Source organism: Trachypithecus francoisi, unplaced genomic scaffold (assembly GCF_009764315.1).
Source record: "Trachypithecus francoisi isolate TF-2019V2 unplaced genomic scaffold, Tfra_2.0 Lachesis_group3, whole genome shotgun sequence".
Taxonomy (NCBI): domain Eukaryota; kingdom Metazoa; phylum Chordata; class Mammalia; order Primates; family Cercopithecidae; genus Trachypithecus; species Trachypithecus francoisi.
Window position 1 is genome coordinate 58,711,328 of NW_022681468.1, and position 24,404 is coordinate 58,735,731.

At 37.5% G+C, this 24,404-nt stretch overlaps 1 pseudogene; it reads right to left on the bottom strand.

Moving 5' to 3' along the window:
* Positions 1-18,072: 18,072 nt before the first annotated feature.
* Positions 18,073-19,104, bottom strand: LOC117071026 (annotated as a pseudogene).
* Positions 19,105-24,404: the final 5,300 nt, after the last annotated feature.

Below are 24,404 nucleotides of genomic sequence, written 5' to 3' on the forward strand. Positions count from 1 at the left end.
GGTCTGCCATGCATATTTCCGAGGCCAGAGAGAGCCCTCAAGTGCTTGGAGAAATCAGATAGAGAGTGTCCAGCAAAGTAGGAGCATATCTAGCAACCTCACTATACAGAAAGAATTTTTTCTTATCCTGCTTTTGATTTTTAAGTCTAGTCCAATAGCTTTCATGTCAGTGTGGCCTTACCCTTTATAACATAACTTTGACATCCTTATCAATATACCAGATTTATAACACCATGTTGCTATACTATTTGTTTCCTATTTCCTGGGGTGAAACACTTAAATTGTCTGCATAACTACTATTTTAATTAATAATACACTAAATTGTTTATTATTGATTTAGAATAAAACCTAAGAAATAGAATAATGGAGTTGAAGAGTTTGCACAGTATACATTTTGACTAATATCTTTTGATTATGCTCCCTAAAAATTGTACTATTTTATGCTTCCACCAATAGAATAATTAAATACTTGCTTCTCTACATCTTTTCCATTGCTGTATTTTATCAACTTTTGCAAGCTTCATCTAAATTTTTCTTTTAAATCTGTACTGTTTACAGAGTGAAGGGACAATTGCCCATTTATTTCTTTACCACATCATCTACCAGGGTGTTAGATTTCAATTCCTCTGCACAAATCCTCAAGAAACTCTGATGTCTTCATTGAAGGTGTCCTCTGAAAATTCAAAGAACTTAATGCCATAGACAGCTGATTCTTTAAGTAATTGAGATAACTTAATGTATTTATCTATAATTTTAAAAATTGCTGCCACGCTTTCTGCACCTTGAGTTTTCCAAGGCAAATATTTGTAAATCAGTCTTGCCAGTTGGTCATTCTTCCTGAACCCACAGTACCTTCAAAACTCTTAATTCAAAGTGCCTGGCCTTCCCCCATGTTGCTTAGGCTGGTCCAAAACATAAAGCTTAGAGGTCATCCTCAGGTAGATGATTACTAAAACACATTTGTTGTTTTTAGCCAGATGCTTTTTAAATGTGAGTACCTTTTATAATTGTGTACATTAAAAACTCAATGAAAAATGTGTTTTCCTAGCCATTGACCAAAATTTTGCTTTAAGATATTGGTTATGGGTGTGATACAGAAATATTTCTTACTTGCTAGTGTAATAGCATGCCCTTGTTTTTACTGTGATGCTTATAAATAGCTTCCAAGCTATAAATTATCCATGTCAAAAATTTAAAGTCTAACACTCTCTTATGTTCTAAAAGCACTGAGATATTTTAAGTGGAATCTATTTTATTAGCATTTCCAGGTATAAAGCCTCTAAATGAATGAGAAAATATTATAACATTATATTCTAATAATTATGCTGTTCACCCAAAGAACGATTTTATTATTTTGAGTTGAAGAATACAATATATCATATGACACTAAGCATGTTTTCTGTAAAAATATTTGATTAACATTCACTGAAAAGTTACAAAGTCTATTAAACTGGTGTAACATTTGATATTGTTACAATTAAGTAGACTTGTTTACATGTCCTTAGAGGTTAGTTAGTTTCTATTTGGGGCTCTTTGCCTTTTGTAGTTGCATTCAGTACTACAGCCAGGGAGTTAGCTTTTTAAAGCACTGACTTCAGTTAATTAGCATGTAGCCATAAACTTTTACAAATCAACAAGGTAATGTACCAATCCTTATGTATATGCATTTATTTAAGTTAGCTTACACATTCCCTGTATAAGCTCTAAATTCAAAATAGTACATGTTATAACGTGGATCAAATAGGTGATTCTCTCGTCTTTCCAATTTTTTTTTCCTAAAAAGACTAAAAAGATCTCTAGGTTTTGTATTTGAAGCTTTTCCAGTATAAGTTGAAATTTTAAATTGACTTCTCGTTATCCTGAATAAGAACACACTAAAGCCATTTTTACTCTAAAACAGCCAAATGATAGAATAAATACTGCCCACACCAGGGTGGAAGTACTTGACTTTATTAAAAATAGATAACTAGCACCACTAAATCTCACTCTCCCTGCTAGTGAGGTCTAAATAGCCTGCAGAGTCCTTTCCTGACCCCACTCTTGGTTCTAACTAAAAAGGAAACTTTCTCAAATAGGTCACTCTACCTGTCACTCCAACTTCTTTTAATAGGGATGACCAAACGCTCATCTGCTCTATGCCAGAAGAACCAAGTTCTCCTTCTTTTAGCAGCATGTGCACTGGAGGAAAGTATTGTCTTTTTAAAACTCTGTTTGTGATTTTCTAAACTTGGTTGAGATAAAAGACATCAATTTTACACAAGTGTGAACCTGAGTATGGGAGATATTTTTCCCTATTAAATGTACTGTTGTGTTTTTGCCTGTGTAAAATAGCTCATATAGTTGTATTTTAAAATAAAAGGTATTATGGATAAAATATAGTCAACATTGGTTACTACAGTTTGGCTAGAATAATATTTTGACTTTGTTTTATTTTGGCTATCATAAACTTGTCTCTTCTTCCTTGTCTCTACATAAATAAGTTATAGTTGTAGTTGTTAAGACTGGATCTACTAGACCATATAGACTATGTGTGTTAGTGAAGGTTTTCCAGAGAAACACAACCAACAGGAGCTCTCTCTCTGTTGAGAGAGAGAGGAGGGGGAAGAGAAGAGAGGATAAGAAATCAGCTTATGCATTGATGAAGGCTGAGAAGTTTCAAGATCTGCAGTTGGCTAGCTGGAGACCCAGGAGAGCTGTTGGTGTAAGTTCCAGTTCAAAAGCCAGTAGGCACAAGACCAAAAAAGAGCCAACATTTCCATTCTAGTTTGAGGCAGGAAAAGACTCATGTCTCAGTTAAAATGATCTGGCAAGGGGAGTTCCCTCCTTACTTTTTGTAAGATTAATCTTTTTGTTCAATTCAGGCCATCAACTGATTAGATAAGGATTACCACATTAGGAAGGAAAATCTCCACTCAGTATGTCAATTCAAATATTTGTCTCATCTTAAACACAAACACACCTGGAATAATATTTGACCAGTTATATCAGCACCCCTTGTCCGGTCAAATTAACACATACAATTCACTGTCACACCACATCTCATCTTATTTGAAGAAATACACTAATGAGAAATAAAGCCCTCACTCCTGATATAATAGCATTTTGAAGATAGGATCAATGACAGCATCATTGTAATGTAAAGCACAAGCACTGGGAGAAGAGAGCAGCGATAAAACTCACATCCTGGTGATAGAGTGCAGCTACTAAGACCCACGTTCAATATTTTAATCATGTGTCCATGATTTAAAACAACCACCATGACCACAAAAGGATCTAGAGGCAAAAGACTATCACTTTCTTGTCCATCAGGGGTTGCAAATATATAATGTCAGCAAAATCTATTTTGAGCAAGTTGAGCCAGTATTTGAAGATATCCAACTCAGTACCAGGGATGGAAACACATCAAAGCCATTGTTGTGTTTTGTTTATCCACTCCACCCCACCACACAATGATGAAGCTTTCTCCTTATTAGTATTTGATTGGGTGTTAAGACTACTAACATCGGGTAAAGCATAGAGGTGGACTAGAGAGGACCCATAGAGGCTCTCTCAGCTCTAGTCAGCTAGTACAGAAGCCATTCTACGCACTGGCTCATCTCCCAGCGCTTGAAAAGTACCTACCAACCGTTCACTCAGGACTGATGCACTGCAGCGGTGAATTTCCTTTTAAATCTACTCATGACCTTTTAAAAAATCCTCTTTGTTTATATGGTAACATAAATATAACATTAATATATAAATGTTATAACATTTAACTGCAATATACATATAAAGTGCACACCTAGTAAATGTAAAAATAAATTTTTCACCAACTGAACACACCCCTGTAGGGACATCCAGATTGAAAAACAGAACATTGCCACCCCCAGAAGTAGCCCATATGCCTCCTCCGTCATTAACTGCTCCTTGACAAAGGTAGCCACCATCCTGACTTCTAGATTGATAGGCTAGTTTTGCCTATTTTTGTACTTAAATAGGAGATATGTTAATTTATTAAGAACAACTTCTTTAAAAAGCAGTATTAAAATATCAAATCTAATATTTTTAAACTGCTCTATATCATCGTTCTTTAACAAGTTCCTCAGCCCGTATTTTTCCTTGTGCCTGTACACAGGCCTCTCATCCGTCTGGCTTAAGGTCCCTTTTACTTTGTACTCTGTCTTATCTCAATGACTTCCTTATCATTTACCTTAGAACCAGCCTAGTGATGACCCAGCATCTTAACTCTGATTTGTGTCTTTCCTATTTCACTTGCCAGTTGCAAGCTCTGTGCTCCTATATTTCCCAAGTGCCCAGTTGAATCTCCCCAGTCAGTAAAATTTATCCCACTAACAAGGTTAAAAATGACTTTTCTTCTGATTTGATTTTATATCTACTGAAATATTTATTATTTTCCCACACTGGGTCAAAGCAATATTGTTTTCTTACCCCTTTAACCTAATTTTAGTGACATGAACTTTAACGATATGTAGAGAGTTTTTCTAATCTCTAAACATAAATCACTTATTCCACACCTGACTGGTGTGTATAGAATACATTTATTAGTAATTAATAATTAAAATACTATGAGTTGTTAATAACACACCAATATGAAAAAATAATAAATATAGCAACGTTTGGTGCCATAGAAAAAGAAAGATCACATTATTGTTATATTAGATTCAATTTTTATTAATAGATTGCCAAGGGAAAGGAGTAACATTTGAAGAATAAGGTAAAATAAATGTGAAAAGCATCGTGCATGTGGAAAGTTATGGCCAGATAATAACTTACTATGATTATTCATCCAATCTCTTCCTTCTCAGAAAGACTTAAGTGTAATGCCAAACATCTTGAGGGCATAAGATATGCCAGGCAAGACCAAGAGAAACAAGTAGAAGTAGTTTTCAATTCTCCATCAAAAGGTAATATATTGACTGTTCACAGCATCCAAGAAGACATGGAATCTACCTGAGTGCCCATCAGTGGATGAATGGATAAAGAAAAAAGGTGGTGAAAGATTATTCAGCCATTAAAAGAACTGAATTCTTCCATTTTCAGCAACATAGAAGTAATTGGAGGTTATTACTATAAGTGACATAAGCCAAACACAGAAAGACAATTATCACCTTTTCACTTATAAGTGGGAGCTAAAACAGTCATTCTCATGGAAGCAGAGAGTGGCAGTCACCATAGGCTGAAAAGGGGTGGGTAATTGCGAAAAACTGGTTAACGGGTACAAAAATACAGTTAGAAGGAATAAGTTCCAGTGTTTGATAGTACACCAGGGTGACTATAGTTAACAATAATCTATTGTATATTTCAAAATAGCTAGAAGAGAACTGGAATGTTTCCAACAGAAAGAAAAAATAGTTAAGGTAATGGACAGCTCAATTGCACTGATTTGATCATTACATATTATTTACATGTATCAAAACATCACCTCTACCACAAATACTTGTACAGCTATTTTGTATCATTAAAAAAAGAGGTGATGTAAAATGGAAACAAATTAGCATGGGCTGCAGACCTTCAAGCCTGCAAAGAAAGAAATATTTATCCAGTTAAGGTAGTTACAGAAACTATAGAAAACACTCATAAAAGACATATATTTGCTCTTTGAGGGCAAATAACTGACAAGAAAATCTGACTTCCACTTTCTTCATATTAGAGCTGCTAAGTCTTGTTAAATGTCTCAACCTGAAGTTTCAGGAACTACCTGGATAAAAGTCACTACACGTTGTGTGCCTGAACATTAATCATTATTAAATATGTTGAGAGTCTAATTGTGTGCCTCACTGGTGATGGATATAAATATTTCTGTCTAAACATTGTATTGCAAAGTGGAACTTATCCATTCTAGCAGGTTACAAGGCACTGGAAAAGACAAGTAAAGAAGGGCGACTGTGGAAACAGAAATTAAAAAACAAGTTTCCTGTCAGATACTAGCAGGATCTTAGAAGATGGATGGTGTTTGAATTTATAATTGAAACCTCTTCCATAAGGTGTGTTTCACCATCTAAATTTAAGGAACTATTACTTTCCTCCACTTTTTTAGATCTCTCATTGTGTACACCAATTAAATTATGATTATTATAGTGTCTTGAATTTTTAGTTATCTTTTAATATGTATACATCTTACCTCCCAAAATTAGGTTTTCCCACATCTATTCTTGATTATGTCCCCCTATACATCTGGGAAATAGTAGAGCAGAATTGAGCATCTAGCATTCAATAGATCTTTGTTCATTAAGTGATTGGATTAAAAATTTATACAGACTTCAATTTGATTCAGATATAGTAGACTGAAATGAAAAAAAAAAAATTCCAACAGAGATGTCATGAAAATAGTTCTATTGTGAAGATATGTGTACAGTATTAATTTAGTAGCATTGGCCCTCTGCTCTTTCAAAAATTTAAATCTATTCTGCCTGTTGGATAATTAACAGGTGAGCAGCATATAAATCACAACTTAAGTTTTACCATAGCTTAAATCTTTTTTTTTTTTTTTTTGAGACGGAGTCTTGCTCTGTCGCCCAGGCTGGAGTGCAGTGGCCGCATCTCAGCTCACTGCAAGCTCCGCTTCCCGGGTTTACGCCATTCTCCTGCCTCAGCCTCCCAAGTAGCTGGGACTACAGGCGCCTGCCACCTCGCCCGGCTAGTTTTTTGTATATTTTAGTAGAGATGGGGTTTCACCGTGTTAGCCAGGATGGTCTCGATCTCCTGACCTCGTGATCCGCCCGTCTCGGCCTCCCAAAGTGCTGGGATTACAGGCTTGAGCCACCGCGCCCGGCCCATAGCTTAAATCTTAATCAAAATTAGACTTTGTTTAAGAAATAGAGAAGAGAATACCAGTCAGAACACTGAGATTTAACAAGTTTGGAGCTACAGATCCATGCAGCTGTACTCAAGACATAGTGTCTGATTCACTGTGCTACTGACTGGATGAGGAACTGCCATTGTTATAATTAGGAGAGGATGTGTGAATCTTGATGTGCCAGACAAAATGAAATCCTTTTTATAAGCCACTTTCCAGGAGGATGAAACTATATCCATCACACAGTAAAGATGAGTTGGGATTCCAACACTAGATCAATGTTGAAATTAAAAATTAATGTACTGTAATATCCTGGTCTGTATACATTTTAACTATATTGATATTATTTATCTACAGTAGCCAATTAACTGCTTTATAATAATAATTTCAATTGATCACATCATCCATGAAAATAACTTGTGCAATATACAAATGCTGCAATATTTAGCATAACAGGAATTATATCTTCTGGTAATAATGTTTTATGAAAAACACATGTCCTGAAATGCTTGGTTGGATTTTTGTTTTTCAAAATTAGTAAGAGTTGCATTTGAAAATTAGTTGAGAGTTACTTAGGAGTACTGTTTCACACTAATCTAAATTAGTCATTAATAACCCATTTCTTTAATATTTCATACTTCTCTAAGGGATTATTCTTAGGTTTCAATTTATCCCTGTTTTGTTATTGTAAAAGTACCAAATAAAGCTGAAGTGTTACTGTGTATTTCTAGAAAAAAAATGAGCTTGAACAAAATATGCATCATGCAGAGTTTTTCAAAATAATGTTTTCTTCTTTTGTGAAATATAGGTATTTTATTTGTATTAAATATAGCAAGGCAGAAAAGAAACGCAAAGCATCCAGTTCAGCTCCTCCTGTGCTATGCTATTAATAAAGCCTACCTGAACATCTTTCACATTGTTTCAGCTGCATAAATGTAATAGCTAAAACTATTCCAAAGTACATTTTATAACACTTCCAATGTATGCTACCATTTGGTTTATGTCTTTTAAAACTACATTAAAGGACAAACTCTAGTTAAATCTATACATGAAGTTAGCTAGAATATGCTGATCAGTGTGAAAAGATGTATATGTAAGAAATATTTTCCCTCATTCTATGAGTTATCATTACATTTTCCTGTAGGTGTCATTTGAAGCATGCAAGATTTTTTAAATTGATGCAGTCCAATTTTTCTATTTTTTTCTTTTCATTTTTCCTTTTGATGCTGTATAAAAGGAATCGTTAAGTTTTACTACAGTATTTTTTTCTAAGAATCTTACATTTTTAGTTGTTATATTTAGGTCTATAAACCATTTTGAGTTAAATTTTTATGTGGTTTGAAGCTGAGGTCCAACCTTGTCATTTTTCATGTATAGCTGTTGTCTCAGAACCATTTGTTGAAAAGACTGTTCTTTCTCCCTTTGAATTGTCTTGACACTTTTGTCAAAAATTGGCTGCCCATAAATAAAATAGCTTACTTCAGAGCCCTCAATTATATTCAACTGATATATGTGTGTGTGTGTGTGTGCTCGCGCACGTGTGTGTTTATCGTTACTCCAGGACCACATTGTCTTGATTATTGTAACTTTTCAAAAAGTTATGAAATTGAGAAGTGTCAGTTCCCCAACTTTGTTTAGCTTTTTCAAGACTTTAATGAATATTCTGGATCTCTACACGAATTTAGGATCTACACGAATTTAGGATCAGCTTAATTAACAATTTCCACCAAAAAGGCAGCAATGATTTTGTTAAAGCCTATATTGAAATTTTAAATCAATTATCAATTTGGGGAGAATCATCATCTTAACAATATTAAGTCTTCCAATTCATAAAGATGGGTATCTTTCTGCTAATTTACATCTTTAATTTTTTTCAACAATATTTTGCGATTTTCAGTGTACAGCCTTGAAAATTTTTATTTTTTTCTAACTATTTTATGTTTTCATGTTATCAAATATATAATGTAATATAATTGTTTTCCTAATTTTTGGATTGTCCTTTGCCACAATCCAAAGAGACACATATTTATGTACTGATCTTGTATCTTGCAACCTTGCTAAAGTTAGGTATTAGGTTCCAAGATATTTTCTTTTTCTTTCTTAGATTTCTGTATAGAAGATGACATCTGCAAATGAAGATGATTTTACTGCTTTCCTCCCCATTCGTATGCTTTTATTTTATTTATTTATGCTTTATTTATACTTGTATTTTATTTTTGCCATATTGCGCTGTCTAAAATATCTATTAATTGTTGAGCAGAAGTGTGAAATAAAATATACTTGTCTTGTCCTGTTCTTAGGATAAAATTATCATTTTTTCATCATTAAGTATGATATTAACTGATAGCTTTCAAAGATGCCCTTTATAACGTTGAGAAAGTCCCCCTTTGATTCCTAGCTTATTAATAGTTTTTATTATAAAAGGGTGTTGGATTTTGTTAAATGTTTTTATACGTGTCTTTTGGGATAACAATTGTTTCCTGTCTAATAAAAGACATTTAGTCTTTCTCTTTTTCGTATGTTATATTGAATTAAACCAATCATACATTTTGGGGATAAAACCTATTTGGCTGCAAGTATAATCACTGTTAATATGTTCCTGAATTTGGTAAGCTAAGGTTTTGTTGAGGATGTTATGTCTATACTGATAAAGATACTCATCTGTAGTTTTCATTTCTTGTGATATCTGTGTCTGATTTTGGTAGTGAGGTAACACTGGCTAACGAGCTAGTATTTCCACCTCTTCTACATTTTAGAATAATTTGTGCAGGATTGACATTTAGTCTTATTTGACTAATTGGTAAAATTCACTATCGAGGCTTAGGTTTTCTTTGGAAGAAGTTTACAGATTATGAATTCAATTTAATTACTAATTATATCTCTTTACTTGTTATAGGTCCATTTAGATTTTCTCTTTTTTTTTCTTAAATTAGTTTTAGTAGTTTATCTCTCTCTAGGAATTTGTCCCCTTCTTTCCTTCCACGTCTCAGTCCACCATTATGTACATGTTGGTATGCATATGGTATCCCGCACTCTTCTGAGAGTCTGTTCATTTTACTTGACTACTTTTTATCTGATAATCAGACTTGATAATCTCAACTGACCTATTTTTAAGGTTGCTGATTCTTCTGCAAAGTCAAATATGCTATTGAGTACCTCCATTGAATTTTTTTATATCAGTTATTGTACACTTCAACTGTAAAATTTCCATTTGGTTATTTTTATAATTTTGAACTTTTTATCAGTATTCTCTGTTTGGTGATTCTCAAAATTTAATTCTCTAGACATTATTTTGTTTAGTCTTTGAAGATATTTATACCAGTTACTTTTAAGCCTTTGTCTAATAAGGCCAACATGTGAACTTCCTTTGGGACAGTTTCTATGCATTCTTTTTTTTTTCTATCTATGGATAATACCTGTTTCTTTGAGTTCCCATACACTTTAGTAGAAAACTGGGTTAAATATCATACGGTAGCTCAAGAAATAACGTCTCTGTCTTCCTATTTGTTGTTATTGTTATTGTTGCTACTACTGTTGCTCCTTATTTGACTAATAGCATTTCTGGAATAATTCTTTCAACTTTTTATTTCCTGTTATGTGTACCAGTTAAAAGACACTGCTCTCCTTCCGACAAGATGGCCGAATAGGAACAGCTCCAGCCTCCAACTTCCAGGGTGAGCAACGCAGAAGACAGGTGATTTCTGCATTTCCAACTGAGGTACCAGGTTCATCTCACTGGGGCTTGTCGGACAGTGGGGCAGAACAGTGGGTGCAGCCCACCGAGTGTGAGCTGAAGCAGGGTGAGGCATCACCTCACCCGGGAAGTGCAAGGGGTAAGGGAATTCCCTTTCCTAGCCAAGGGAAGCGGTGACAGATGGCACCTGGAAAATCAGCTCACTCCCATGCTAATACTGCACTTTTCTTAGCAAATGGCACACCAGGAGATTATATTCCATGCCTGGCTTGGAGGGTCCCATACCCATGGAGCCTCGCTCATTGCCAACACAGCAGTCTGAGATCGAACTGCAAGGGGGCAGCGAGGCTGGGGGAGAGGCCCTCACCATTGCTGAGGTTTGAGTAGGTAAACAAAGTGGCCAGAAAGCTGGAACTGGGTGGAGCCCACCGCAGCTCAAGGAGGCCTGCCTGACTCTGTAGACTCCACATCTGGGGGCAGGGCATAGCCAAACAAAAGGCAGCAGAAACCTCTGCAGACTTAAATGGTCCTGTCTGACAGCTTTGAAGAGAGTAGTGGTTCTCCCAGCATGGAGTTTAATATTTGAGAATGGACAGACTGCCTCCTCAAGTGGGTCCCTGACCTCCGAGTAGCCTAACTGGGAGGCATCCCCCAGCAGACTGACACCTCACACAGCCAGGTACACCTCTGAGAGGAAGCTTCCAGAGGAACAATCAGGCAGCAACATTTGCTGTTCAGCAATATTACTGTTCTGCAGCCTCTGCTGCTGATACCCAGGCAAACAGGGTCTGGAGTGGATCTCCAGCAAACTCCAACAGACCTGCAGCTGAGGGTCCTGACTGTTAGAAGGAAAACTAACAAACAGAAAGGACATCCACACCAAAACCCCATCTGTACGTCACCATCATCAAAGACCAAAGGTAGATAAAACCACAAAGATGGGGAAAAAACAGCAGAAAAGCTGAAAATTCTAAAAATCAGAGCCACTCTCCCTCTTCAAAGGAACACAGCTCCTCGCCAGCAGTGGAACAAAGCTGGATGGAGAATGACTTTGACGAGTTGAGAGAAGAAGGCTTCAGATGATCAAACTCCTCTGAGCTAAAGGAGGACGTTTGAACCCATCGCAAAGAAACTAAAAACCTTGAAAAATGATTAGACTAATGGCTAACTAGAATAACCAGTGTAGAGAAGTCCTTAAATGACCTGATGGAGCTGAAAAACATGCAACGAGAACTAAGTGATGAATACACAAGCTTCAGTAGCCAATTCGATCAAGTGGAAGAAACGGTATCAGTGATTGAAGACCAAATGAATGAAATGAAGAGAGAAGAGAAGTTTAGAGAAAAAAGGGTAAAAAGAAATGAACAAAGCCTCCAAGAAATATGGCACTATGCGAAAAGACCAAATCTACATCTGATTAGTGTACCTGAAAGTGACAGGGAGAATGGAAACAAGCTGGAAAACACTCTGCAAGATATTATTCAGGAAAACTTCCCTAACCTAACAAGCAGGCCAACATTCAAATTCAGGAAATACAGAGAACGCTGCAAAGATACTCCTCCAAGACACATAATTGTCAGATTCATCAAAGTTGAAATGAAAGAAAAAATGTTAACAGCAGTTAGAGAGAAAGTTTGGGTTGCCCACAAAGGGAAGCCCATCAGACTAACAGTGGATCTCTTGGCAGAAACTCTACAAGCCCGAAGAGAGTGGGGGTCAATATTCAACACTCTAAAAGAAAAGAATTTTCAACGCAGAATTTCATATCCAGCCAAACTAAGTTTCAGAAGTGAAGGAGAAATAAAATCCTTTATAGACAAGTAAATGCTGAGAGATTTTGTCACCACCAGGCATCTCCTACAAGAGCACCTGAAGGAAGCCCTAAACATGGAAAAGAACAACTGGTACCAGCCACTGCAAAAACATGCCAAATTGTAAAGACCATCAATGCTAAGAAGAAAGTGCATCAACTAACGAGCAAAATAATCAGCTAACATCATAATGACAGGCTCAAATTCACACATAAAAATATTAACCTTAAATGTAAATGGACTAAATGCCCCAATTAAAAGACACAGACTGGCAAATTGGATAAAGAGTCAAGACCCATCAGTGTGCTGTATTCAGGAGACCCATCTCACATGCAGACACACACATAGGCACACACATAAACGGATGGAGGAAGATCTACCAAGCAAATGGAAAACAGAAAAAGGCAGGGGTTGCAATCCTAGTCTCTGATAAAACAGACTTTAAACCAACAAAGATCAAAAGAGACAAAGAAGGCCATTACATAATGGTAAAGGGATCAATTCAACAGGAAGAGCTAACTATCCTAAATATATATGCACCCAATACAGGAGCACCCAGATTCATAAAACAAGTCCTTAGAGACATACAAAGAGACTTAGACTCCCACACAATAATAATGGGACACTTTTACACCCCACTGTCAACATTAGGCAGATCAACAAGACAGAAAGTTAAAAAAGATATCCAGGATTTGAACTCAGCTCAGAACCAAGCGGACCTAATAGACATCTACAGAACTCTCCACCCTAAATCAACAGCACCACATCGTGCTTATTCCAAAACTGACCACATTTTGGAAGTAAAGCACTCCTCAGCAAATGTAAAAGAACAGAAATTATAACAAACTGTCTCTCAGACCACAGTGTAATCAACCAGAACTCGGGATTAAGAAACTCACACAACTACATGCAAACTGAACAACCTGCTCCTAAATTACTACTGGGTATATAACGAAATGAAGGCAGAAATAAAGATGTTCTTTGAAACCAATGAGAAAAAAGACACAACATACCAGAATCTCTGGGACACATTTAAAGCAGTGTGTAGAGGGAAATTTATAGCACTAAATGCCCACAAGAGGAAGCAGGGAAGATCTAAAATTGACACCCTAACATCACACTTAAAAGAACTAGAGAAGCAAGAGCAAATACATTCAAAAGCTAGCAGAAGGCAAGAAATAACTAAGATCAGAGCAGAACTGAAGGAGATAGAGACACAAAAAACCCACCAAAAAATCAATGAATCCAGGAGCTTGTTTTTTGAAAAGATCAACAAAATTGATAGACTACTAGCAAGACTAATAAAGATGATAAGAGAGAAGAATCAAATAGTTGCAATAAGAAACAATAAAGGGGATATCACCACCAATCCCACGGAAATACAAACTATCATCAAAGAATACTATAAACACCTCTATGCAAATAAACTAGAAAATTTAGAAGAAATGGATAAATTCCTGGACACATACACCCTCCCAAGACTAAACCAGGAAGAAGTTGAATCCCTGAATAGACCAATAACAGCCTCTGAAATTGAGGCAATAAGTAATAGTCTAACAATCAAAAAAGTTCAGGACCAGACGGATTCACAGTCGAATTCTACCAGAGGTACAAGGAGGAGCTGGTACCATTCCTTCTGAAACTATTCTAGTTAATAGAAAAAGAGGGAACCCTCCCTAACTCATTTTATGAGGGCGGCATCATCCTGATACCAAAGCCTGGCAGAGACACACACACAAAAAAGCGAATTTTAGAACAATATTCCTGATGAACACTGATGCAAAAATCCTCAATAAAATACTGGCAAACTGAATCCAGCAGCACATCAAAATCCACCATGATCAAGTGGCTTCATCCCTGGGATGCAAGGCTGGTTCAATATACACAAATCAATAAATGTAATCCAGCATATAAACAGAACCAAAGACAAAAACCACATGATTATCTCAATAGATGCAGAAAAGGCCACTGAAAAAATTCAACAGCCTGCGTGCTAAAAACTCTGAATAAACTAGGTATTGAGGTATTGATGGGGCGTATCTCAAAATAATAAGAGCTGTTTGTGACAAACCCACAGCCAATATCATACTGAATGGGCAAAAACTGGAAGCATTCCCTTTGAAAACAGGCACAAGACAAGGATGCCCTCTCTCACTGCTCCTATTCAACATAGTGTTGTAAGTTCTGGCCAGGGCAACCAGGCAGGAGAAAGAAATAAAAGGTACTCGATTAGGAAAAGAGGAAGTCAAATTGTCCCTGTTTGCAGATGACATGATTGTATATTTAGAAAACCCCATTGTCTCAGCCCAAAATCTCCTTAAGCTGATAAGCAACTTCAGCAGTCTCAGGATACACAATCAGTGTGCAAAAATCACAAGCATTCTTATACACCAATAACAGACAAACAGGAAGCCAAATCATGAGTGAACTCCCATTCACAATTGCTTCAAAGAGAATAAAATACCTAGGAATCCAACTTACAAGGGATGTGAAGGACCTCTTCAAGAAGCACTACAAACCACTGCTCAATGAAATAAAAGAGCACTCCAACAAATGGAAGAACATTCCCTGCTCATGGATAGGAAGAATCAATATAGTGAAAATGGCCATACTGCCCAAGGTAATTTATAGATTCAGTGCCATCCCCATCAAGTTACCAATGACTTTCTTCACAGAATTGGAAAAAACTGCTTTAAAGTTCATATGGAACCAAAAAAGAGCCCGCATTGCCAAGACAATCCTAAGCCAAAAGAACAAAGCTGGAGGCACCACACTACCTGACTTCGAACTATACTACAAGGCTACAGTAAGCATAACAGCATGGTACTGGTACCAAAACAGAGATATAGAACGATGGAACAGAACAGAGTCCTCAGAAATAATACCACACATCTACAACCATCTGATCTTTAACAAACCTGACAAAAACAAGAAATGGGGAAAGGATTCCCTATTTAATAAATGGTGCGGGGAAAACTGGCTAGCCATAAGTAGAAAGCTGAAACTGGATCCCTTCCTTACACCTGATACAAAAATTAATTCAGGATGGATTAAAGACTTAAATGTTAGATCTAAAACCATAAAAACCCTAGAAGAAAACCTAGGCAATACCATTCAGGACATAGGCATGGGCAAGGACTTCATATCTAAAACACCAAAAGCAGTGGCAACAAAAGCCAAAATTGACAAATGGGATCTAATTAAACTGAAGAGCTTCTGCACAGCAAAAAAAAAAAAAAAAAAAAAAAAAAAAAACTGCCATCAGAGTGAACAAGCAACTTACAGAATGGGAGAAATTTTTTGCAATCTACTCATCGGACAAAGGGCTAATATCCAGAATCTACAAAGAACTCAACCAAATTTATAAGAAAAAAAAAACCATCAAAAAGTGGGCAAAGGATATGAACAGACATTTCTCAAAAGAAGACATTTATGCAGCCAACAGACACATGAAAAAATGCTCATCATCACTGGCCATCAGAGAAAGGCAAATCAAAACCACAATGAGACACCATCTCACATCAGTTAGAACGGTGATCATTAAAAGTCAGGAAACAACAGGTGCTTGAGAGGATGTGGAGAAATAGGAACACTTTTACACTATTGGTGGGACTGTAAACTAGTTCAACCATTGTGGAAGACAGTGTGGCGATTCCTCAAGGATCTAGAACTAGAAATACCATTTGACCCAGCTGTCCCATTACTGGGTATATACCCAAAGGATTATAAATCATGCTGCTATAAAGACACATGCACATGTATGTTTATTGCGGCACTATTCACGATAGGAAAGACTTGGAACCAACCCAAAGGCTGATCAGTGATAGACTGGATTAAGAAAATGTGCCACATGTACACCATGGAATACTATGCAGCCATAAAAAAAAGGATGAGTTCATGTCCTTCATAGGGACATGGATGAAGCTGGAAACCATCATTCTGAGGAAACTATCGCAAGGACAGAAAACCAAACACCGCATGTTCTCACTCACAGGTGGGAATTGAACAATGAGAACACTTGGACACAAGAAGGGGAACATCACATACATGGGGTGGGGGGAGGGGGGAGGGATAGCATTAGGAGATATGCCTAATGTAAATGATGATTTAATGGATGCAGCATATCAACATGGCACATGTATACATATGTAACAAACCTGCACATTGTGCACATGTACCCTAGAACTTAAAGTATAGTAATAAAAAAACAAACAAAAACAAAAACAAAACAAAAAAGTCACTGCTCAGTTATTGATCTGCTAATGAGTGCAATGACTGGACAGATATTTCCTTAATTGCTTTGAACCAATATGCTTTCCACTCTTGGCTGAAGGGCTTTATGCGGCTGTGTATATATACATGTATATTTTTGGGCACATATTTTAAATTTAATTTTACTTACACATTTACACATTCAGGAAACCATTCTAAAAAAGGAAAGTCAGGGCCACCCTTTAGCAATGCCTGGCTCCCTCTTCCACCCCATCTCGGCAGCACCATGCAGACTCAAGCTGGCAGTCATCCCAGAAAATTGTCCAGGGTCTCAACGGCCCTGGCTGTGGATGGCCTCTAAAACAGTTGCTGTGGCTTGCCCTGCACCAGGGCCTCCCTCAGTGCCTGGAAGCCATGGTGTCGGAGGCCACCTGGGCCCAGGATTTTATTGCTGGTGAACTTGTTTAGCTACCTTCCAGTCACGTGGTCCAGGATGGTGGCATGATCAGAACTAGGTCTGATGGTGCCCATTTTGCTGAGATGAAAGGAATGAAAATGTGTAACCTGCACTGAATTCTGTGATGCTGGCATGTTTCCCCTGCTAGTCCTCATCCCTAAGGGGCAAGGGTGGGGTGTTCCTGTAAGATACAGGTAGAGACCCACTGGCGACCATCCAAGCGGGGCAAGTCAGGGCTGATGTGCCCAAATCCACAGTGGCCTGAGCTCCAAGCCCAACCAGCCCTCCCTTTCCTGAGCCATGTTCCTTTTAAGGCCCCCAAAGAAGATGTTCCCCTTCTTAGGTGGAAAAAGCCCAACCCCCTTCACTTTCCAAAATCATATCTCCTGTGTCAAATGAAGTAGGTGCTTTGCAGACAGAGGTTCAGAAGCATGGACCAGCATTGCATGGGCATGGATTCTGAAAAGATGAACCCCTGTACCCGACCCTCTGGTCACTGCCGAACATCCACAGGAACAAAATGGTCACAGAAAGAATGATTTGCCTAAAAGATCATAGGAGTGCCGAGATGAAAGCCAGAGGTGTCATTTTACTCATCAGATTTGATGCTGCATGAGCCTCTGTGATTTTGCAGTCCCCTTGCTTCTCTATACCTCCTGAAAGTGCTGGGTGCTGTTCCTGCAATCCACCAGTGGTAGGCAAGACCATCCCTAACCCCGGCCAGCAGAGCCTCAGGTGCATTCCCTTCTTTGACAACTGTGGGAAATGGCTCACTCTGCTCCTAATGCTGTGTAATGTTTCCTCCCGTTGGGCTGTCAGACTGCAAATCTTTTCCCCCCTCTGATGTGTACAGAAGCGAGTGACATCCTAATGACAATGACAGGGGAGGGGGCAGGGTCCTCAGAGCATCTTACATCCAAACTAAGTGGTAACAGTCAGGACCCTGTGTCATAGGTCGAGGTGCTCACAGGCCCATGGGAGACCTCAGACATCCTAAAAGGAGGGGGTGTGGTGGAGGAAGTGTCATTCTGTGCTCAGATCTCCACCTGGTTAGCCCCTGGTCTAACAAAGATATTTGAATTTGTAGGTTCTATGCCTTAGTTTAGCAAAATAAATAAATAGGTTTCTGATACCCAAAGAGCTTAAAGTCCCCTTTGAAACGTGCATACAGGCATCAGATGTCTTGTTTGTTGATGTCCAGAAGATAGTGCTGCACTTTGGTTCTGTTATACATGATAATGCCCCGCCTGAAGGGATGACCAGGTATGATACCAGGTGGTCAATGTCAGCTTCTTTTATGATGTATGGGGCATCGTCCTCCAGGCTCTCGTAGTGTCCAGTCCCATTGTACATTATCTCGCAGGGTGCACAGAGTTATACATACATCATCTATTGAATGATGTGGTCCCCACACTGAAGGTCTAGTCATCTGTGGTTTGGCTCACCCAGGTAGCACATGAAATCTTCAAAGTGGATCCCCTGGGTTTTCATCAGGTTCCTCTTGTATTTTCTGATAATGCCAGGGCAATCTCATGCTTGTACCAAGATTCAAACCAAGGATTGTGAACAACTTTATCCTTAAATGAAGAAGTAACTCTTTCGAAAGGGATCTCTTACAATAAAAAACTTGAAGTATGTTTCAATCATTTATAAGGATCAGCACTTTCTTTCACTGTGTGTCGCCCACTTTGGGAGTCTGGCAGAAAAGAATCTTGTGCTTGTCACAGACAAATATTCAGTCCAGAACAAACCTGGAGATACGAGTGTACAAGAGAATCTTCAGGGCTTCATCCCTGCAGATATTTCTGATGAATTCCATGTGCTCCATGTAGACCACAGGCTAAACAAGCCATCTGTCCAAAAGCATCTTCCCAGTGGGCTTCAGTTCCTCAAGAAAGTGCTTCTCTTCTGGCAACTTCCCCACTTCTGACATGGTTGTCAGGAATAGAAACTCCTGTCCCGCACTGTACACATCTGGATCTTTAAAGGTCAACATGATGAACTTACTAGCTGTCATGATCATGAAAATCAACAAAAAACATTCAAGCAACAGAAGCCACCGGTGGTACATGTTGTCAAACTGCATCCATTTACTGATTCTTCTTTCTGTGACCTGGGGCTCACATTTCCTTGCTGTGTTTGCCCTGACTGAAGTTCCTGGTTCCTCTTTTCAATTGCAGCTTTCCAGATGTGCGTTAGAAGACAATGAACTCCTGGGTTTCTGCAGTCTCTAAGGTTCTGCATTTATCTCTTTTCCGTTTCTATTCCTGGCTCCCGCTCACCTTTTTTATTGTATATCCTCCTCATGTATTGAAAAATAATCTGACTATAACTGCTAGTTGTCTGTAATGCTTACTAATTTTTTTCTTTCTTTGTTCAGTTTTGCAAGTACTCCAATTTTCATTTCAGTGAAGGAAAGAATTTTCCTCTCAGGTATTTCTTTGAGATTCTATTCTTCAGGGTCAAGAGCAAAGACGACAAGATTTTTCTTTCCATCCTAAAATTCCAGTTGTGAGCCAAGATGGACTAAGTCCTAATTACAATGGAGGGAAAGGGAAAGACCACTTTTCTTTTTGCGTCTTCTCTTTTTAACTCAGTCACTGAAAGGAGTGAAGAAGGAGGTGGTTGGTGATCAGTGAGCTAGAGTTAAACTGAGCTGCCTAACTTTAATAGCATCTGAGACATTTCTCACGCTGGCAGTTTAAACTGAGCAATGCAATAACCCAACTCCTCATGGCCCAAAAGCCCCAGACTTTTGTCTTCAGACAAATAACCCTGTATGACAATCCTGTTGCTTAGCTAACCACAACCTGGCTGCACTACTTTCTATTCACTGCCTAACCCTTTCTTACCTTTAGCACACTTGAAAGCAAAAACGACAGTTTTTGGAAAACCTGGTTCAACTTTCCAGCCATAAGTGCAGAAATGCATGCCTCAACCTCTGACTTCCAATAGGCCTCGTTTTACCTTGAAGATCAGAGGCTCACAACACTCTGAAGCCCCTCAGGCAGGGAACGTGCATTTCAAATCTTGACTTCACTCATATTGAAAGGCTGCACATGTTCCTTCTTCCCTGCCTTCTCTCTGTATGCTCCTCAGACCCGAGTGGAGCACTTTCTTCCTCTCTCTGCCAACAATTACAAATGCAAATTCTCAGCCAAGGGTGAAAGAAGTAAATTGTAGGCTTGTCCAAGTAGCAATAATTCTGCAGGTCACAACTCCTGCACAAGGACACCTCCTCATTGCACAATTAATGCGAGGAAGTCTCTTCCAGTTAATCCCATGAACTAGGGAGGGCCTCAAGTCACCAAAACACACTGGGATGTGGCCGGGATTTACATATATATTGAGGCATTCCTTCAATGTTCTCGCAGTTTACAGCTCTATCTTAGGCTTTATTTTTACACAGGGACCCAAGGCCAGCCAAAGGCAAGAGATTAGAGCCTTCTCAGGATTTCTTGAGCGTGTACACAGCCCTTTACATGTGTGTGGTTTTCTATACCCCCAGAATTATGTCAGAGCCCTTCAAAGCTCCCCACAGATATCTCATTGCCAAGAGCTTTCTTTTACGTCTTTTGGCCAGTCTCTTGTTTTTCCCAATGGGTATTTTTCACCTCAGGCAGCTGTGATACTAAACAATAGCTATTTATTGATTGTTTCCAACAAACAACTCAGGAATAGAGCTTTTCCCACTGAGCAAGCTCTGATTTAGATCAAATAACAACAGCCCTGTGTATAAGGTTTTACCAGGGTACCAACAAACAAGTCAAATTATGACAATTCTCTGGGGTTGGAGCCTTAGGAAAAGCTCTTTACCCAGTCAGCCCCACCTAGTGGTTGCTTGCCTGCTGACTTTCACAGCAGCCATGGATCTGAAGAAAAGGAAATGGACATAGAGCAAGTTAACCACAAAGCTCACTGTCCATGAGGAGAAGCAAGTTTTCTAGAACAAACGTTCCATGGACTGTTGCAGGTCTTAGTTTAGTTTCCAGAGTTCTGAAAAAGTTGATTTTAACAAGTTTTGCCAGTGTTCTTCTTGCCTTTATGGAGAAACAGATTCTCATAAGTCCTTTATTCACCATTCCATAAGTCTCCTCAGTGACTAACTTTTAACAAATAAAATGTAGTGGCAGTATTGCAAGCCTTCCAAGCCGAGGTTGCAAAAGGCAACATAAAAACTGTCTGGCTCCGCTCTTGAGATGCCATCCCTTGAAATACAGAAACAATGCTTCAAGGAAGCCCAGGACACATAGCGAGGCTAAGTGTAGAAAATTTTATTATCAGCGCCCAGGGAGACCCCAGCCAACAGCCAGAGGCAACTAAAGCTATGTGTGTGAAAGGCCTTCAAGTTGTTTTCAGTCACCATCTGACAAAACTGTGTGAAAAATCCTGAGCAAGGACTTCCTAGCTGAACCTAATCAACTCTCAGAAACCTTAGTGATCATAGTAAAGAACTATTGCTTCATGTCACATAGTCACGGATTATTGACACAGATTTGGGATACTAGAGGTAGGATGCTATGGACCCAAATTTTAAATAGGTGGCAATGTCTTTGAGATTCAGCAGTGGAAAAATGCTGGAAGTACCTTGAGATGATTGACTGAAGGGACTTGAAAATGCTTTTGGTGAGCACCTAATAAAAAGTTAGAAAAATGTGATAGGAAATTAGAGAAAAGAAATCCATTGTTATTTCCTGGCAGAAAGTTTAGCAACGTTGTTGCCTGTGGTAGCACAGAAAACAGAAAATTGCTTAATGAACTGGATATCTGGCTAGAGGGATTTCAGGCAAAGTGTTGAAAGTGTCACCTGGCTTCTTCTATTTGCCTATAATAAAATGAAGAGAGAGATTAGCTAATGAACAGATGGTTGAATATAAAAGAGCCAAAATTTGCTGATTTCAAAATAAAACCGTTTCTCATTCCCAGATTCTCCGAATGGCAAACAATTTTCAAATTCAGAAATAGCTTCCAGGCAAAGATCAAATCCAGGGCACTGTTAGGAAAACACTGTCTAAAAATAAAGTAAAAAAAAAACTATGACTTACATAGTGTCTGTGTGTGTTTGTGTGTTTGTGTGTGTGTGTGTGTGTGATTCTGTGTCTCAATATTGAGATCTTTATACCTATATACCTGCATGTGTGTGTGTGTGTGTGTGTGTATATTTTAATCTTGCAGATGTTTAAATATTTTATGATGTCACAAGTTTCCTTTACAGGTTCTGTTATTTGTGTCTTGCTTCAATAAGCCTTTCCCACTTCAATAATACAACAACTTCCTGTATCTTTTCTTCTAGTGTTTTATTTTATTCTAACGTTTAAATCATTACTAATATCTCTAGAATCTATTTCATTATAAAAAATTCAGCAAGTATATAGATTTTTTCAAATAACAAACCAACATGTATTAAATAGTTTTATTTCTTCAACCAATTAAAATATAAACTATGATTTTAGAAGAATCTGTATAGTCCCATGCACCAAAATATTTGTCTTAATTCATGGTTACTTGAAATTGTTTACTATTATTGCCCATGTATTTTGTTGTAAGGCTTTAATCTTGGAAATCTTAAGAGAGAAACACTTTTAAGTTGAAAACTATAATCTACATTTTAGTAAATAAAAGGACATGAGTAAACAATATTTATACCCCATCTGCCCTCAAGTCCTTACTGTGAGTAAAGGATTTAAGGAGAGTTAAGGACTTTAGGACAGTATAGAACTTTACTGTGAGTAAAAGACTTGAGGGTAGTTAGGGTATAAATATTTTTCAGAGATATCTGAAGACATTGGGGCTGTAGAAAGCAGATGGGAGAAGAACATCACTTAGGTAGGCAAAAATAAAAAGGGATTTTAAAAAACAGTAATATCACCTGCTCAGAAATAAAATTAACTTCTAACAAAATTAATAAAGCCTTGGACTCAGGAATCTTCATGTACACAGGTTCCTTCCTAGGCCCTAGGATGGGCCCTAGCAATGAGCTCATGAATTGTTTTTATAAAATTTGCCCTCCATTTTGCACTCCCACTTTCCTTCACACTTCTCCCTGAGAGTAGGCATCATTGAAGCTATCTTGGCAAGTTGGGGATCCTGCTAAAGGAAAAGTTATTAAAGAATGTATTTAGTTTGCATTTAATAGGGTGTGTTTATGTGTTCTGTAGTCACACTGGTGAATAGATGAGGTATTGCTAGTGTGTCTGGTGCTGGAATTGCTTCTAAAAATATTCTGACTACCCCTGTGCTGACTCATTTGGCATTCATTGACATTTTGATACAAAGATATATGCCCAAAGAGGTAAGTGTTTATTTGAATAATGCAAAGTGATAAAATACATTATTTTCACTGCAATTGAAAAAGACATTTTGGAGCATTCCACTTAAAACAACTGAAATACACAAACTTCTTATTTGGCAGTAATTTCAAATTTATTTATTAAAAAATTGAGAGAAAAATTGGTAAAAACTAATAGAATATAAAACAAATGCAATACAGATGAATAATATCAATAGAAAGTATTTAATAATAAAGTACCAAATTGTGGACAAAACCAATTTCAGATCATATCAATGTCTTTAATTAAGCAAATATTTTAATTGCAGTTAATCAGCTCTAAGATTATTAATATTTTACAATCCAATTAATGAAGAATAATAAATTGTTTGAGCTCATTAGAAAAAGCCTGAAGTTTCTGGCTGACCTGACATGAATTACTGAAACCAATAAAGGAAGCATATAACTTGAAAGAAGGTATTAACAGTGGTGTACTGATACATGTTTAATAAGTGGCTCTCCAGGGAGAAAATAAGACTGGATTTGTAGTTTTTCCAATGCTGTAAATAGTCCCACCATCACCAATTCAACCCACCGATATTATGTGACTGAACTAAAAACTCGGGAAGAGATGCACACAATCAGTTCTTCTGAGAATAACTGGTATAAGTGATTCCCATCCCATCAAATGCTATATTACAAGGAGAATATCAACTGTAAACTAGTTTATGAAGATTTTCCATTAATATTTGAGAGTGGTCAGTACCCACAGAAATGAAGTTTTTTGAAATACTATAGTTCGCATATGAAAGATATAAGATTTTCTCAATCTCACAATAATCCTAAGTATACATATGATATAACATTGAGTTGTGAGGCCAAAAGAAACTTGTGTGTTATCAATACAAATTTAAAACAATTTACTAGAGGACATACTGAATTAAGCTTTCAATCTTTTCATAAATACATTAGAAAGTAATGGTCAAATGCAGCTAGCAAATGTAAAGAAGAAAGATATAAAGATGGATTAGGCAGTTAAAAAATTTTTAAAAGCTTGTCATGTAAATGATGTTTATTGGCACTTATAATTTGCAATTTCTTTTCTTTTGCATTCTAAACAAATATTTGCTTTGTCTCTAATTTTGTATTCATAATCTATTTCCTTT